Source organism: Seriola lalandi, unplaced genomic scaffold, assembly GCF_002814215.2.
Source record: "Seriola lalandi dorsalis isolate HSWRI2012SDOR001 ecotype SW California unplaced genomic scaffold, Sedor1 jcf7180002052274, whole genome shotgun sequence".
Lineage (NCBI taxonomy): Eukaryota > Metazoa > Chordata > Actinopteri > Carangiformes > Carangidae > Seriola > Seriola lalandi.
The window spans coordinates 2,523,892-2,541,495 of NW_019522827.1; the positions used below are offsets into that span (position 1 = coordinate 2,523,892).

A 17,604-nucleotide genomic window follows, 5' to 3' on the forward strand; every position below is an offset into this window, starting at 1 on the left:
ACCACCACCACCACCGCCGCCATTCCACCGGTTAAACTGCCCTCACTCATCCCTCTCACATTTGGAGAATGTGACTGGCAGTAGCTGAAGTTAAAATATGTTTGTCCAGAGGTAATACATAAGAAATCAATCTTCAACTTCAACTTGCCAAACTCGTAAAGTCGGAGCTATACTTTGCTTTTAGACTGGATGAAAAAAAAAAAAAAAAAAATCCAAGTAGACTGTGCGGCCCATTTAGGTGTTGCACACATTAATCTCAAAGCCTTCCACCGGTAATTCTGCTTCTGCTGTACTTGAGTGAAACTCCCTGCATCCTCTGAAACACAGTGACTAAATGAGAATCTCCATCTTTCCTCTCTGCGTAACCAGCCCCGCCCCTGCCGTGCAGCTGAGCGTTATTTCATGCTGCCATGCAACGCTCCATCAAACTCACCACATATTTCAAATCAACTCTATCACATCATTACCACATCACTCCAGCACACTGCTGTGTATAACACTGGCATTATTTAGGGGGTTTAATTCGACCGCCTATGTAATCCCAACATCCCTAGGTATGAGACTGACTGGATGTCATGAACATGTCACCCTTCCTCTCTCTCCCCTCTTTTTCTTCTATCTAATAAATGCAAAAATGCATCCAGAAATACAAAAAGACATTATTGCCTTCACCCTATCACTCATCAGTGCATATCTTTTAGATACAGTATATTATGCCTCCGAGCTGAATATCTCAGGTTAAAGATGTTGGAATAAAAGTTGCACTAGACGGCTGGTTGCTGATACATTACACACTCTAACAAACCAAATTATTCTGCTTGCAAAACAACATAACTACAGATATAATCTTAAAAGCTGTATTATTAGTATCTTAATAATAAAAGTGATGACACATAAACAACACAGTTTGACCTGGCCCATATAGCAATGTCATGTTATGTCATGTTGATTCATGTTAAATGCTTCAAGGCGTTGCTGAATGATGAACTGTTGAGCTGAGAATTGTCTAAATAATAAAGTCTAAATAGTTCCTTGCTTCTCGTGCTTGTTTTCATGTCATTATAAATTGAACACTTTGGGTTTTTTGGCTGCTGGTCAGACTAAATAAGCAATTTTGACACATTACTTTGGCTCTGGAAACTTGTGATGGGGATTTGTCATTATTTTTAAAAGTCTTGTTGAGCAAATGATGATGTTTGGGAAAAAAAAAAAAGAATCATTAATTAAAATAGTTATTAGTTTCAGCGCTGATTCATTCTGAATTTCTTAGTGTCTACAGCGTTCATATATATATATATATATTGTGGACAGGTTTTAGTCTTAACAGGAATGCATGTGACAAAATGGCAACAGCTCCTGCATGCATTGTTTGCCACATTCAAAAATAGACAGGATATACCAGACAAAAGGCACATCCCAGCTGGCATAATTGGGTATCCAATTTCCAAGATATAGACTCATCCCAGAATAGAAAAAGAATTTAGAAGTAGATTATATGCTGATTATAATATGATTATTAATGTCCTATCATTTCTACAAGATGTGAGATAGCTCTGTTTCCTGTCTAACTGTTGGTGCGATTATTGCTGCTTCTTCATGTCTAGCAAACGAACATCTCCCTCATGCCACCCAGTCTGGTCGATAAGCTGAAATCTGACCTCCTGTTTCCACCCTGCACTTTCGCTCCCCTCCATCGACAGTATTAGCAGTTCTTTGTTACATTGTTCTGTCATTCCTCTTTCCCTCTCTCTCTCTCTCTCTGCATTGACAGCGAGTGGGTGAAAGAAAGCCACAGTGAGGGAGGAAGAAAGACAGACAGGGAGCGAGACAGAGAGAGAGAGAGAGAGAGAGAGAGCTTTTAGGAAAGTTAAACAGAGAGGGAGAGAGAGAGAGAGAGATCGAGGGAGCACCAAAGAGATGGAGAAAGTGAGCTTTTAGGGAACTAAAAGCCTCTGCCCCTTTATACCTCAAAGCAATGCCCCTGTTGTCTTGACAGGAGCAGACTGTCAATGGATAAAAAAGCAACTTCACTGATCTGATGAAATGAGGGGATAATGGCTTTGAAGCACATTAAAATATCTGAATTATCAGAGAAAGGTTTAATCCAAGTATCACGGAGGGTAGTCTGTCTATACTGTGGCAGCACTTGAACAGGGATGTCCGTGTTCTTAATGAATTCTAATGGGATTAGAGGCTGTTAATGGCACTTTCTGAGTACTGTGAAATAGCAACAGCAACAAAGCAAGTTCTGACACATGTTCAGTCCTATTCAGAATGAATTTGCACAAGGGACTGCTACTGCACGGTTAGCTAAACCCTGAGCAGGTACATCTCAGCGATCTGACCAAAAATACAATACAAATCAACCAATTTATACGCTTTAAGCTACTGTAACTTTGAAATGAGAGGATACCTGTAGCAGATCGGATGTAAATGACAACTCCACTTCTAAGTAGATCCTCGGTCAACCTACTAGACACAGAAGAGAGCGTGGAGAGTGCTATTGCTGTACCTAAACACCGAACTCAGTGAACTCTGGATCTCAACGGGGTGTTTTAACAGCCATTACATCGGGGAGGTGAGGCACAAACACAAATCTTGCTCCCACTTATGGAAAATATCATACGCTCCATTCGAGTGTGGCCTGTGTAAGTGGAGCTGCTGTTGTCCCACTATTGTGTTTTCCAGTTGCCACTGAATGGCACCGTTTGAATAGATGCTTTCAGTAGAACAGATGCAACATATTGTAATTTTGCTGCACAATACTAATCATCACCACTGCTAAACAACTTGTTCAGACTCCAGTTATAAATGCATGTGTGGATATCAAATGAGACAATGACATTCATTGTCTACGGGTGGAAAGAAAGGGAAAGCATTGTAAATAACAATGGATAAGGAACTCACCCAAAAATCCTTGCATTTGGTTTTGTGCTTAGTTTTTTGTGTCTACCTCATATACTTGACATACAACCATCACAGTGTACTCCCACAAATTAATTACTGAACAGTATGTACAATATGTATATGGTTATCAGGAGTAAGCAAGAGAAATTAAAGAGAGCATGTTCCCCCGGTGGAGCTTACTTCAGCACCTACTCAGGTGTTTTAGCTCTGGCTTCCTATCAGCTGCTAGTCTGAGGCCATCGATGTAATTTACAGACCACAAGCAGCACTGTTGACATACTGAGTGACATAGATGTCATTCGCACAAACATCTAAAAGATGGATGTCTAAGTTTAGGTCTGCCTGGCAACAGGAGCGCCAGCATACGCATTGATTAGTCCCCACGCGGTGAATACAAATGTCCTCTCCAGGGGGTTGGAAAGCAGCCTTAGTAAGCACAATAACACCACCCCAACCCTTGACCCATAACCTCGTCCACCATCGTTGCCTTTTTTAATGATGCGTCCTCCAAGGGACTCTGAGTGGTTGATGGCAGGATGTTATTTCAAGCCTGGCAATGATTAGGTGTTTGCATCTATTAAATGTAAATGGTTTTGCAGTATAATTTTACTGAAAGCTGGAGGTCGGTGAATTCAAGAGATCTTCAAGATGCCAGCAGTGGTCGAGCATTATTAGAATGAATGATATGGATGCTATTCTCACATGGAGGTTGAACAGGATCAAGACTTGTGAAGGTACTCACAGCATCTCTTTCTGCTGTTTGTTGCCACTGGAAAACATATGTCAATCCAGCTTTTCTTTGTGGATACTTAGATTTTTTTTTTTTTTTTTTTTTTACATCCCAATAAAAGGTGAAATCACTCTCAAGGCACCTTAGAAGATATTCTCTAAAGACATTTTTCACAACACTGTGAAGCAGATCAGAATTAGCTGCACTCGTATGAGCTTTTCTAACATGAATCCTTTGAAGGTGAATGGACCCTACAGGCTAATGTGAATGCATGGCATCTAGACATGCCTCTGACACGCCTCTAACAAGGCTCCACTGTGCAATGACATTTCACTTAAAACATTAATTCAAGTACTAACACACTTATAATCATAATTGGTAATATCAGATGTTTTCGTCTTTTTTCTTTTTTTCCTTTTTTGCGCCTGGTGCTTTTGATTAGAATGAGTCCTGGAAATGCGGCCACTTAAAATAAAAGTCACAGTAGGATGTGGATATTTTCTGTGGCAGTTCATTCCATTACAGGACTTTGGCTATAGGGAACTAAACTGTTTGTATGTTACCAATTTTATATAAATTATGGATTAATGTATACCATAATTATGTTAATGTATCCACCATCACAGAATTAAGGGCAATGCAATTAACAATTCCACAAATTTGATTTCAGAAATGACACGGTGAAAGCCTGTCACTATCACTCTGATGAAGGTTAGGTGGAGGGCAACACATGGGCTGCACGGCCAAATGTGTCTTTATACAATGCAGCATACTTATACTAAGTTACTGCTGAAACCCAGGAAAAATGAATAGATTTTCGGCGGGGTTTGGAGCCTACGACATGACCTCGTTTGATGTTTTGGTCACCCAGAGGCCCGCACGCCATTAAGGTGTGAGAGTGGCACTGTCAGGCTGTGCCACAGTGACTGGTCCACTTTCACAATGGGTGAAATATATTGCGCTCAAACGGTGACAGGAAGAGCAAAAAAAAAAAATAAAGAAAATTGATGATGACTTTTCAACAACCCTTGCAGCTGCTCTTCTTGCTTATCCAGTTCAAAAGACACCTACAAAGGACAACAGTGACATGTGAACAACTGCCTCCCTCCCCCTCCCATTAAACAGCTACTGCAAGGCCCTTGAACACACATGCCACCCGGCTTCGGGCATCGATGTATCCAGGCAGTGGCATCGAGTGGAATGGCAGGCGGGTCTTATGAAAACAACATAATTGCCGTCCCAAGTGAAAACTCTCAGCACTGTGTCATCGTAGCGTTATGTAGGCATCGGGGCCTCACAACTGGGAGCTAATAAACACCTTGTCAACGCAGTAGGTGTCAGCTTTACACCCAGGATGAGTGTCTCCAAGAGACATGCTAGCACGTCACAAGCCAGCATTGTAGCCTGCTCACTGACACTACTGGTCATTTCGTGTGTTGTTGAGAAGGCAAGCCTGTGTTCAGTCATCGTGCGCTAACATCATGGTCCACACCATCACCACCCACTCTGTCTCGACTGCTCCTCTGCCTCGGTCTGCCAGCAAATCTGTGGTGAAGCTGATTTTCTTTCACAAATTATTTAAATGCTGCACGCACACACACACACTCTTGGACTTGTCTTATTGTTTGGCTATCCCATTCTTCCAACATGTGATTAAATTACAAACATGCCAAGATGCAACTCTACCATATATACACTGAAATATGACGCTGTCGTTATCAGGAGCCTGATTTTCCTGCGACATCTGATACTCTGTATTATATTATATCCACTATGTAGAGGTTTAGCTTATTGCAAACATTGATCAACGTGTTGTAATTCAATATAGCATGTCGACAGCAGCATTATGTTGTTGGATGGAGGAGTGATGGGGATGGTGGTGGTGGTGGTGCTGTGTTCATTGCATACATGTGTCCTACAGTCCATTGCAGGGCACAGAGGTGAATCCTATTGACGAGTCGTAGACAGCCAAGGTCAGCGGCTGCACATTTGTTTAATGAAGGCAAACCGGAGAGTCTGGACAATGCGCATCACACACTTGAGCAGCCTCTTGGCCGTTGCAAGGCAGCCAGGATTGTGTCTGCAGCATCCACAGTCATCAGAGAGATCAACAGAGAAACCTCACACACACACACACACACACACACACACACACAAACACATGCACACACACACACAAACAGGATTGTAAGCCTGTAAGTGAAATTTAACACGCCTATACACCTATATGATTTGACACCTTGATGGATTAAAGAAAAACATTCAATGTGATAAGGTCACTCTAATCACTGCTGAGTACCACAAACAGCTTAGAGAGCAAACAGAGGGAAACTAGAAGTCAGCATGGACTATAATACACCTATGAAGCCCCACCACCACCCTCCCCTTGCCACACCCTTGCCCCTGTATCTGTGTGATATCTGAAAGTGTATCTATCATCTTGGATTGTGCGCCCAGATAAAGCCGGAGAGGCTGAGACTGCTGCTGCTGGAACTACGGGAGGCTGCCCCTGTTCTATCTGCCTGTCCGCTCCCTCCGGCTATTTATAACCAATAGAGCTACAGCACTTTATGAATGTCCGCAGGCACAGCATCACACAGTCTTCTGATACTCTGCCGAAACTGTTTTGGTGTGTCATTATAAGAGGCAGTGCTGGGGTGAAAAAAAAAAAAAAATCAGGGGCCACTGTCATATATTCTCTGCAAATGCTGCCTTGAATAACAAACAACAGACGGCGTGTGGCACCATCAGCACACAAGTTTCATCCTGTGTCCTGTGTTGTAGTCGCAGTGGAGGCTATATATAGATCCCATGACTATTGTCTTGTTGAAAATAAAACAAACAAACAGACAAAAGAAAAAAAAAAAAACTGAAGTCGTTTCTGAGGATCAATAAGATGCACAACTCGGTTTGCAGCAGGAGCCTGGCTCGCTTTCATACGCTGCCCATTTAACAGATAGCCATCTTTGCAGATGAATAAAATGGCATATGGGGAGGATCACGACTGACTCACATTTCCACACAATGAGAAATGTTATCTCAGCAGAAGCCTATACGTGGTCAAATAAAGGCTAGATTAAGATAACATTTTTGCAATTCACACCCTCCCCACACACAAGCACACACACGCACACTCCCCGTCCTCTCACACATGCACACACACACATACACTCACATTCGCGGGACAATTAAATTTGATTAATGGCTTAAGCCTTCATCCTCCCAGACAAGCACACATGCAGACAAAAATGACCAGAGAGGCAGATTGGAGAGTCAGAATGTGCATCGATAAGAAATCTATAAATTCGTTTGGAATCTGCGTGGATTAGATGCAGTTTTACCTGCAGAGGACGCGCCTAACCAACACTCAAGTCCCCGTTTGCTTTTCTGTCCTGTCAACCGATTCTGCCCTAATCATCGCAGACTTGCAGGAACATATATATATTTTTTATTTTTTTCCGATTTTGACATCAGAACAAGCCCCGAGGAGTTTTAGGAAAGCCTCTGGTATTAAGTGATGCCGCCAGTGCCACACCAGAATTCACATATTGGAGGGATGTTTCCCCTCAAAGTAGCCCCGGAGAGACCAGGGCTTAGCTGCATTCTGGATATCCGCCTCTCTAAAATCTTGGCCTCAGCCTGACATTAAACTACAGCGACATACGCACAGTAAGAACAGCAAGAAACATATCTGCGTTAAAAAAAAAGAAAAAAAGAAAAGAAAAGAAAGAAACCTCCCTTCCTTTTTTTCTGCTTTCTTAATCAGACACTCACCTGCTGTAGCCTTCACTGCTTCCGAGCATCCTTTCGCATATCTCCCCGACGGCAACTCCCAGCCACCAAGACTCAAATTGAGACACACTATCTCAAGTCCATCGCCTTGAAAGACAGCGCTCAAAAAAACACACACACACACACACACACTCACACACGACGGCGGCGGGGAAACAACAGAAAAACAGCCGGTCGTTTGGTTGCAGATTTCCAATGAGTTTCTCCACAGCGGCTGTAGCGCGGTTCTATGATGACAGCTGTAGTTAAAACAGGCAACCCACACACACACACGCACAAACACACGTATACACGTACACACATGTACAGCGCGCGATGCTCCCTCGGTTAATGGGACTCCCTGTGCGTCCGGACTCGTCCGAGTGTTTGGAGAATAAAGAAGGAATGCAAATGGCAGGTAGAGAGAGAACAACTCCCACGCACCGCTCCCCCCCGATTGCGAGCGCACAGTCCTCGCTCCTTGATGCAGTCTCTCCAACAGCCGCACACTCTCAGCTCTGTGCGACTGGCTGTCGTCAGGAGCTCAGGCAATCCGCCTGCTGGAGGGAGGAACGGAGATGATCGGCGGAACGCACACTGCCCTGTGTCCTACTCAAGTGTGTGTGTGGTAAAACTGTGTGTGTGTGTGTGTGTGTGTGTCAGTGTGAGTTTGATCACCCTTTGCAGTCTGTTCATTTGCTGGTTTATTTATTTTAGACTCCGCGCGTTTTGTTAACCAGCCTTATTTGTCCAGATTTCAGCACCCCCCACCCCAGCCCCCCCACCCGGTATACACAACCGTTTTACGCGCGCGCATGCAGGTGCACGCAGACACCCACAGATGACAACGTTTCCAAAACATGAAATGAGGATGTCCACTGAGGATAAACTGAAAGAAAAAAAAAAGAGCTCACATTACCCTCGCAACATGCAAATGTTTCACCAACAAGGTGCTGACAAATAAAGAAATAAAATCTGATTTAAGTCTGAGACTGGAGTGGAGACAGAGAGGGAGGGAGGGAGGGAGAGGGGTCCATGAGAAAATAGCAGTTCCTCTTTTGAGGGCCTGATGGCACTGTGGGCTTCAGATACTGCAGACAAACACACACATACACACACACACACATCCAGTTAAAACACAGTCTCTTCCAGGAGGCCGGCATTGGAGTATGTTGTCTAATACACATCTGATCCTTTGTCTGTGATTTTATAGGGTGGTCTCAGGCACAGTCACTCAGAGATTGCAGAATAAATATGGAAAGGCAGCAAACTCTTATATTGTCATTTATTTAATGTGATGCCAAAGTGAGAGATGATCAGATTGTTGTTATATTTTATTATATACGATAACGAGGGGAAGTCAGCTTCCCTGGATCTAAATGTTCTGGGGTCAGTTGAGTCAGTTCAAATGCATTTTAACTCCACTTCAGCAGCTGAATGATGCGACTCATTTGTAATCCCTGCCCGTGTTGCACAATGCGTAGCTAAGGTTTGTGGGAGGAAAAGCAAATCAGATGGATTCCTGATATTGTAGGTGTTTGTTAACACGCCATAGTCTCTGCTCCACCGTGAGAGGCCCTGTTCAGTCATTAGTCTGCTGCACATTGTAGAGGGTGAGGGCGGAGGTTATCTCAGTTGTGGAAGAAGAATTCAATACAAGCTTTACAGATGATTCGCTTTAAAGGTAAAAGTATTTGTGTTCATTAATTTAGGCATTTGGAAAGATGAGAGGACGACGAGAAAGTTTTAATCAGGTTTAATCTGTAGATTTCAGGCTGGAGACAACACGCCATAAAAATACTACCAATAATATATAATATTAATATAAGATATCGTGTGAGGTATCGGTATTTTCTATAAACAAATAAGAAGTTTATAATGTAGCCAGGTAGTCAGAGGTTTCATACACTGTAAAGCCCAAAGTGTGCATGGTCTAGTGATGGAGACAGAAGAACATGAGAGCTAGCACTGTATCAACAGCTGCCGCTATGTGTCTGAAACTCACCACTCCCTAACAGACATGTAGTTCCCTCTATTTCGAGCGGTAAACTGAGATTTCAGATACATAGTGATCATCACCACCTTGAGTTGATCACTCAGTGTGTTTCCATCCATCCGCTCTTAATACTTGCATTGAGTTGCATTAATTTGAACCTTATTTTGCAGATTTTGTGCAACGTTCGGATGGAGAGCAGCAACTGACTGTTGTAATTCTTACATACACATTATAATATGCACATGCATTGGATTGTGGGATTGCTAGTAAAAAACACTACTTTTGTCATTCTGTTGTGGGAATGAGCTCAATGAAATCAATCAATCAAATGTTAGTGAATATGACTTGAGATGCAGCCTTTGATTAATACCAGTTAGTGCCCACTATTACCATCAGTTCCAGGTGTTTACAATAGCACATGTATTTAATGGATTGAGGTTGCAGGAATCCAACGTAATCCAATGTAAATTTAAACTTAAATTTAGCTCGTCAGCAATCACAAAATCTTCTTTTTGCTTTCTATAAAACCGAACATGGCGCGTACAACCTTAAACACGTGTTGATCTCTGGGATGTTAAAATGTGTATTTTTGAATATCTTACTCATGATATGCAGTGTTCTCAAAAAAGCAGAAGTCTGTTGGTTACTGATGTGAAATACAAAATCATCTCCATCATCCACATCAGATATTAGAAACATTTAATCCTTTGGTTTTAGGGGTTTTACAGTGCTAATGAATGATTAAGTACTTGCCATGTTATTTTAATCAAGAGAACTGGAGTGTGCAGAGAACTCAAAAAACAATGGAGTAAATATTTTATGTGTGACAGCCTTTCAAATGCACTGCTGTCAGTATGAAGGCAGAATATCACTGTGCGCTTATCAGTGCTGATACCTTGATGGGACCTAGGTGCTTTTGGGTCTTTTTGGATTAGTCACCAGTGATGTATTATTAACTGAAAGATATCATTGTTAGTTAGTTTTGACAGATGTTTAACAAACTCACATCTGTAACATCTGTAAAATGAGAGTTGCCAAACGGTTAGCAGAGTAACCAGGACTCAGGTCTTCAAACCCAAATTACATTTAGACTATATCAATTAGCACTCTCATCACGTGTATGTTTGAGTGAAGTTTTCACTCCCGGCCCACAACAGAGAAACTGCCAGAAAAGTATTTGTCTGCCAGTGTTAAAAATGTGTCTCTGTCCTTCTTCCATCCTCAAGCTTCTCTGCACAGACCCTCTGAGCAACTTAAACCACTCAGGCGTCACAGCTACATGTGAATGTCATCAGCATCAGTTCACGCATGGCCAAGGCACTCTTGCTATGAGTACAGGGTATTTTCCTCTGTATTTTAGAGCTGTTTCCTCCTGCCTGGCTGTGAAACCATTCCTTAAGGGGGGACGAAGGCTCTTTCTTTCCAGATCAGTACACTAGTACTGGCCAGATCTAAACTCAAATACAGAGGTAACTCAACAGCTACTTTAGACTACAAGTCAGTTGACATGATATTTCCTTAAGGATATAACATTAAATATTAAACCATTCAAATGAGTTTTAAAGGTCCCATAAAAATAGAAGATATATTTGTGGTTTTAAGAAGCAAAAACCATCTTAGTGTAGTTTTGCATCTCCTCTCTCAGGTTACTCTCTGGAGCTCTATATAACAGGTCTGTAAGCCAATCAGAAGAGAAGAGGCTCTGAGCCTCTCTTCTGACTGGCTGACTGTTTTCAGACTGATTAAAAATATAGCAGATTTCAGGTAAACACTCAGAGAAACCAAATTCTGCAAGGTTGGATGGTGGCTCCAGGTGGGCGATAACTGCTTTGTTGTGACATCACAAAGTTACAGAAGTCCTGACGGCTGGTTTTAAGGCTCAGTTTGTGAATACAGGCTGTGTGCATTTCTCTGTGGACTGAGGCTTTGATACTTTCACAGTATTAATAAAGAACTTAGACCTGCTTTATAATCAAGAATGACATAGAAATCTACCTTTATACAATATGGGACCTTTAAAAGTTTTATTAATGCTTGGCAGGATGTTTTATACGTGCATATGTGACACATTCATCAGCTGGTTCTTAATCCTTTATGTGTAAAACCAAATGAACCAAACATTATCCACATATCAGGTCAAATGTGTCAACAGTGTGTCGCTGGATGAATAAAAACCAGAGAGCCAAAAAAGACAAAAAAAAACAAAAAACAAAACAGTGTTGACGAGATGGACTTCATGGGAGGGAGGAGAGAGGCTTAATTCATGGTCTGTAGCTCTGCTTGCCTTATCTCCATCCTCGCTACCCTGCTAAGAGCTGCAAACAACAACAGAGGTAACAATGGATACCTAGTGACGCCATGGGCTTTGAAAGCATCCCATCAATAATTAATTTGTTCTGCTGTGTTCCTCAACACTGGCACGCATGCTTGTCCTTAATCTTTTGTTATACTGCGTGTGAGGAGTGTCTGTCACATGCACACTCTTGACTCTGAAAGATAAATGGCTCTGTGATGAGATGATAAAATAGCCATTCGCTTATTATGATTAAATCAGTGACCCTGTTATTCGGCGGGTAAATGCTTCTGCATACTAACCTGCGATACTGTCATTCTTTCAGTTTAACTGTAATGATTAGCCTCACTTTCTAAACATCAATCCTGTTCACAGCCAAAGTGCAGATAGATTCAGGCACATTTTCAACCAAAATAATGAAATGTGTCTAAGACAGAGAAGAGCTTCCACTTCTATTCATTTTCCCTCTTTGCCAAATTAAATTCTGGTGTTCAGAATGAATGTTTGTTCCCCACAGTAGGTGACAAATGCAAACTTGAGAGTGAAATCCAAATTGTCTTCGACGTGAAGCGAAAGCAGAATTCACCCAGTGCACACTTTCTCTCCCTCTAAGGTATCTTCTGTATTAAAATATGACAGACTGGCTCTTTCCACGATTTGTAGCTAACCATATTGTATGCAAGTGTATTACAGACCTTCATAATGTTTTTCCACTACTTATAGATTCACTAAAATATGTAATATTCAATACATTTCCAGTAAATTTTGTTTAGAGAAACACCAGAAATAGTCCAGACATTTATAACACTTATGCTGTATCTATATCATAAAGATTTGAAGACATTAAAGTCACTTTGAGGGTGGGATGTACAGTGAGATGTGACAGCGTCGATGAAGGTGAGTTTCCAGCTCACATTTGAGGGAATTTCTCTCAGCACACGGTCTGTTATCAGAAAAGTTTTTGACTTTTGTGCTATGAGTCTGCAGCGTGCAGCATGCGGTGACAGCAGCCCAATCAAAGCTCTGTACACTTTTTTCTCTCAGCACATGATTTGGATAGCTCTTGATTAGAGAGGAAGTTAGCCAGACCCCCCCTGCTGATAACAAACAAACCCCAAATCTTCTCTACAGAAACCAGACCCCCCCCTCCCTTTTTATTAAATAAATATTTCAGCTTCGAAACAAAACGTGATTTTTCAGTTTTGTTTTATATTTTGTCCTTTTCATCGGCGTGTGTAAGTGACGGACACAGAACCTCCTCTATACTCATTACACCCAGTAGCATTTCCCCAGAATGTATAACATGAGCATGTAGAGATTCTATACTTTGTAACTGTGTTTATCATGGTTCCAGGAACACAGAGGCCACCAGTGATTGATTCAAAGCAGAGGAACACAACAGAAGACCTGCTTCCTATTCTGTGCAGCACCACGGAAATAACCAGATCGAGGAAGATGGCTCCATAGTCACATGAATGCCATGTTCCCTGTTTGCAGCAGCACAGACAGAACCCCAGATACATTAGAGTCAAATTATTTGCCATCCTGTTCTTAATTTATCCCAGTTGACAACAGGGACAGCCTCTCCTCTCACAGGAGGAGGAAAAAACCCAGGCGCTCTGCTCACAGGTGTGAGAAGGTTATGCTAAATTTGGCCCGCTTGGTCATGTCAGTATTATGATGGTTTTTCCAAAGTCTGACAGTTTCAAAAATATTCATGCCTGGCAGATGGATGCAACTGATGCTGGCACTCGGTGCAGGATTCATGTTGTTAATGTACATTTCTAATGATTTGTTTAGAAAATTCAAAGCCGTCCCTTGCACTTGTGCCAATATGTAAACATGAGCACAAATATTCCCACTGCTGATAGCTTTTAGGTCACGCTATATGTTTCCTAAAGAGCTCTGACAGCATAGAAATTGCAACTATCTGCAAGTATTTTAAAATGTGCAAGGTCGTATCAGTTTTTCTGTTATTCATCAGTTACATTAACACCTGAATTAAAAACTTTCACTCGCAGTTTGCACAACACAACCACTCAGTCCGTCTGTGCTCTGCCCCCTGTGGCCTTTTTAGCAGTAGCTCCCTAAAAGCCTGTTTCTCCACCATCATGCAACATATCCTCTCGACCTTTAAATTTAATATACTTTTAGTAGCACAGGCGCTTATTACATTTCTAGTTTTGTGTTTCCTTGTGGGTTTTCCTGGCAAAAAAAAAAACACCACATGGACTCTTGCTGCCTCTCTCTCTACTCCCACTGTATGAACGCAGGCAGCCAAACGTGTGAAGATTTCCTGTGTGACACATCCTCTGTCATTTCTGTGTGTCAAATCCACTTCACATTATCAGCATGCATACAGACGGGCAAAGTACTGCAAATTAATTGGAGCCTCACCAGTTTTGCTTCATGAAAAACACTGAAAACACTATTGTATTCGCAGGCAAAAGTAGCTATGCAATTGCCTTCCTGTGACATGAAACAAAGGTGTGTAACTTCAGTCGTTGCATTTTCTTTGTATTTCAACATTAATGTTTTCATTCACTTTGTTTTAATGCAGTTTTACCTCTGGAGCTAATTTGGTATCCGCCCTGGAGAGCCGCTCAGCTCTTTACATTTCTATTTTATTTTCTGTCTCTGAGGCAGGTGCGTAGGAACAGGATGAATGGATCTGAAGTGAAACACTGGAAATGAATAGATTATTGCAAGTTAGAGAGTGCGCAGGATTTTTTGTTTACCATTTCATTTTCTTCAAAGGAGCAACATGAAGGATAACATGCTTTTCCAACATCTTTGATGAAGTAAAGATGGAGACGAAAGCCATTTATGTACCTATGCATTAAAAGGTCTATATATTTACCTAATGCATTACAAACATATTATGATGATAGAAAGACAGATTGGTATTTGATGCTTTATATATGTAGGACAGTAACATGTATCCACTTGCTGTAGTCTTATACCAAAAGGTGCAGGAGCTGTAGTGGAGAGAATTTACATAATTCCTTACAAACAGCCTCACACTCTCTCACTCACACACACACATACACACACACACACATATACATTGACTCACTCATTGTCACTCACTCTCACCCTCGCAGTTGCTCATTTGCCCTGACTTGTATTATTGTGCTGCTATGTGAAATGCCTGGTGCAGTGAAAATGGAAAGCAGAGTATTTGGCGAGGTTGGAGGGGAAAACTACCCTCAATGGGCTTTGAATTGCCAAGGTCCTGAATAAGCATTGTAATATGGGCTTGCAGGCAGCAACCAAATACGCAAGGAATTGGATGTGGCATTACTGACATCTGGTTTTATCCTTGCAAATGCATAACCCACACAAATACAGACTCAAAATCCAACCGTCATACACACTAATAACATCCTCTCATACTGTAAAGGATATTGTTCAGCGACTGCACAGGGTTTAGGAGGGGGAGGTCTTTTTTTTGTGGTTTTGCAGTATGACATCCTTGGATAAAAGGCTATTTAAATGTCAGACAGTTCAAAATTGTAATGTTGCAAAGGTGTTGAACCGACGCGATAATGGCAGTCATCAAGATCATGGAAATCTGTTTGAGACGGTGGCGGTACACCAGGGGACAATTTTTGTGATGGTTATAAAGATGACGAAATGTGCACAGTGAGCAGCTTACGACCCAGTACCCATAATCATGGCAAAGAAATCTCCTCAAGGTTGTTATACGGTAGCTTTTCCACAATAGCTTGATTTGAAAACTCATTGGTTGCTAATTCTTAGACTAATGTTGCACTGAAAACACCAACTGATACCAGATTGTTTGGGGTACACTGTCCATTGTTTAATGAAGAATAAATACTTCAATAGACTTTCTACCCAAGTGACATTAACAAAAATGTATCCCCAGTTTCAGAGGAATAAGAAGGGGCTTATTCTCACCAATTGCAGCAAATTGGACCAGCTCTGTTAGGCCAGTGGTCATATGAGCCACACTTTGTCTTCAGTGGTTTAGATTTCCCCCAATACAACAGGCAGGTCGCTGCTCTCTCTCTGCTACTCAGCCTCAGTGCTGTGCAAGAAAGGCTGCAAAGAAAAATGACGATCCCATGCCACTTGCACACACTGCTTTGGGCGAACTATCATTCCCATTAAACTAATAACAGTTAGCTCCTTATCTCACTATGTCTTGGCAAAGTCACTTCCACCCTTGAACAAAACACAATGTCTTTGAATGCTGGGGCTTAATCTATCACTGAGGCCCAAATGAGACTGTATAATCCTCTGCAATTTGCCTTCTATTCTACATTATCACTGATTTCTACTGCATTTTTTTAGTACACAGATTCCTCATTTTGGGGACATTGATGCTGCCCTTCAACTTCCTGAGCAGGCAGAATGTAATTATTTTTTCATCTTACTGCTCAAGCAACAAAACAATTGCATTTAGAACCTAATGCAGGTCTTCTCACAACAACATATTAACATTTTAAACGACAAAGTGAAATGTTACTGTTTAACATTGTAGCGTGAATGTTAAAGTTGGATTAAACACGTTTGAGTCATCTGTTAAATTCAGAAAGCACCGTCAATCGGCCAAAGGCGACAGACCAAATGATGACAAGTTAGATTATGTTCCTCAATAGATGTAAGTCCATGAAAATGTTCCTGTAATAACAGACCACTTGTTTCTCTAATGTCATGTGGTCATAGAATAGTGACTAAAACAAGACTAAATTTGTTTCTAGCCCCTGAAAATAAATTGTCTTTTTGAATTTGATGGGCAATAACGTGCATCTCCAAGTCTTTTTTTAGTGACACTAAAACAAGTTTGAAGTTTCCAATCTGAAAGGTCCAGGAACTGTGCTTAATTATTATTAGTATACCATACAACTTCTGGATCTCATTTAGATGAGAATCATAGTTTTCAACAGTTAGTGAAGGGTGAGATTCTGACATGTTGACATGACATTCAAAAGGCATAACAATGGACGATCATTTTTATGTATATTAAAGTATATTAGTATATTAAACATCAGAAATATAAGACAAAGTTTCATCTGCATATAAAAGCCTTTCTTGAAATCATGTTTTAAATTTTGTGTTTCTCAAAGTGCCTGCGAGTGACCACAAACCCTACTAGTGAGTAGTGTACATGTGTTGGTTTCAATATTAAATCAACTCATATGTAAATTCAAACTTTATTATGTGAGTTAGTTGTTTCACAGTGTTGTTGGACTTCAATGTAACCAACCCTTTTGCAACACCATCTTCTTTATGTTTTAAGATTTACGTCAAAAATGACCAGTGCGAGATTCGAAGGGAAATGTGGATGAAGCTTACTGTAAGTCTGCCCTGGGATTGTGCTAAATTTCACCAGTTATCAGCAGCCTATTAACTATCAAACATGGACAGGGGGAAAGATCATGTACTGCTGGGTTAAGACCGGGTCAAAACGAAACATCCAACACAACAGGCAAGTGTAAAGTTTCACTAGTAATGTAGACCAAAACCCGTACTGCGTTTGATGTCATCTGGCCTATGTTCATATGTGCGTGATCATTTTGATGCTACATAAATAGCAATACCTGTTGCTGTGCAGTGTGTGAGGCGCATATTGCTGAAAAGTACAAAGCTGTCGCAAATAAGGGCGACCCGATAATTGAATGGTTAGGGTACATACCATAGAGGGAAGGGTCACCACAAATCAATACAAAGTTGGTCTGAGTGATTGCCTTTATCCTATGATGAAGCATTTCTATCCTGATGGGAGTGGTCTCTTCCAGGATGACAAATTCCTCCATCCACAGGGCCTGAGCTATCACTGAATGGTCCGATGAGTATGAAAACAAGGTGAATCATATGCTATGACCTTCACAGTCACCAGATCTCCACCCATTTGAACACCTACGGGAGATTTTGGACTGA

The 17,604-nt window shown here is 41.4% G+C and overlaps 1 protein-coding gene across 2 annotated transcripts in view; it reads right to left on the bottom strand.

Moving 5' to 3' along the window:
* The window catches only part of lingo1a (leucine rich repeat and Ig domain containing 1a), a 67,204-nt gene that overhangs the window by 19,368 nt on the left and 30,232 nt on the right, over positions 1–17,604 (bottom strand). Inside the window, exon 1 of one of the 2 annotated variants that reach the window (XM_023400330.2) lies at positions 7,412–7,976. The exons of the other annotated variant lie outside the window; for it this stretch is intronic. The gene's annotated coding sequence lies outside the window, so the exon portion shown is untranslated. Of the gene's footprint in view, positions 1–7,411; positions 7,977–17,604 lie in introns of those variants that run through there. 2 annotated transcript variants of the gene reach the window in all.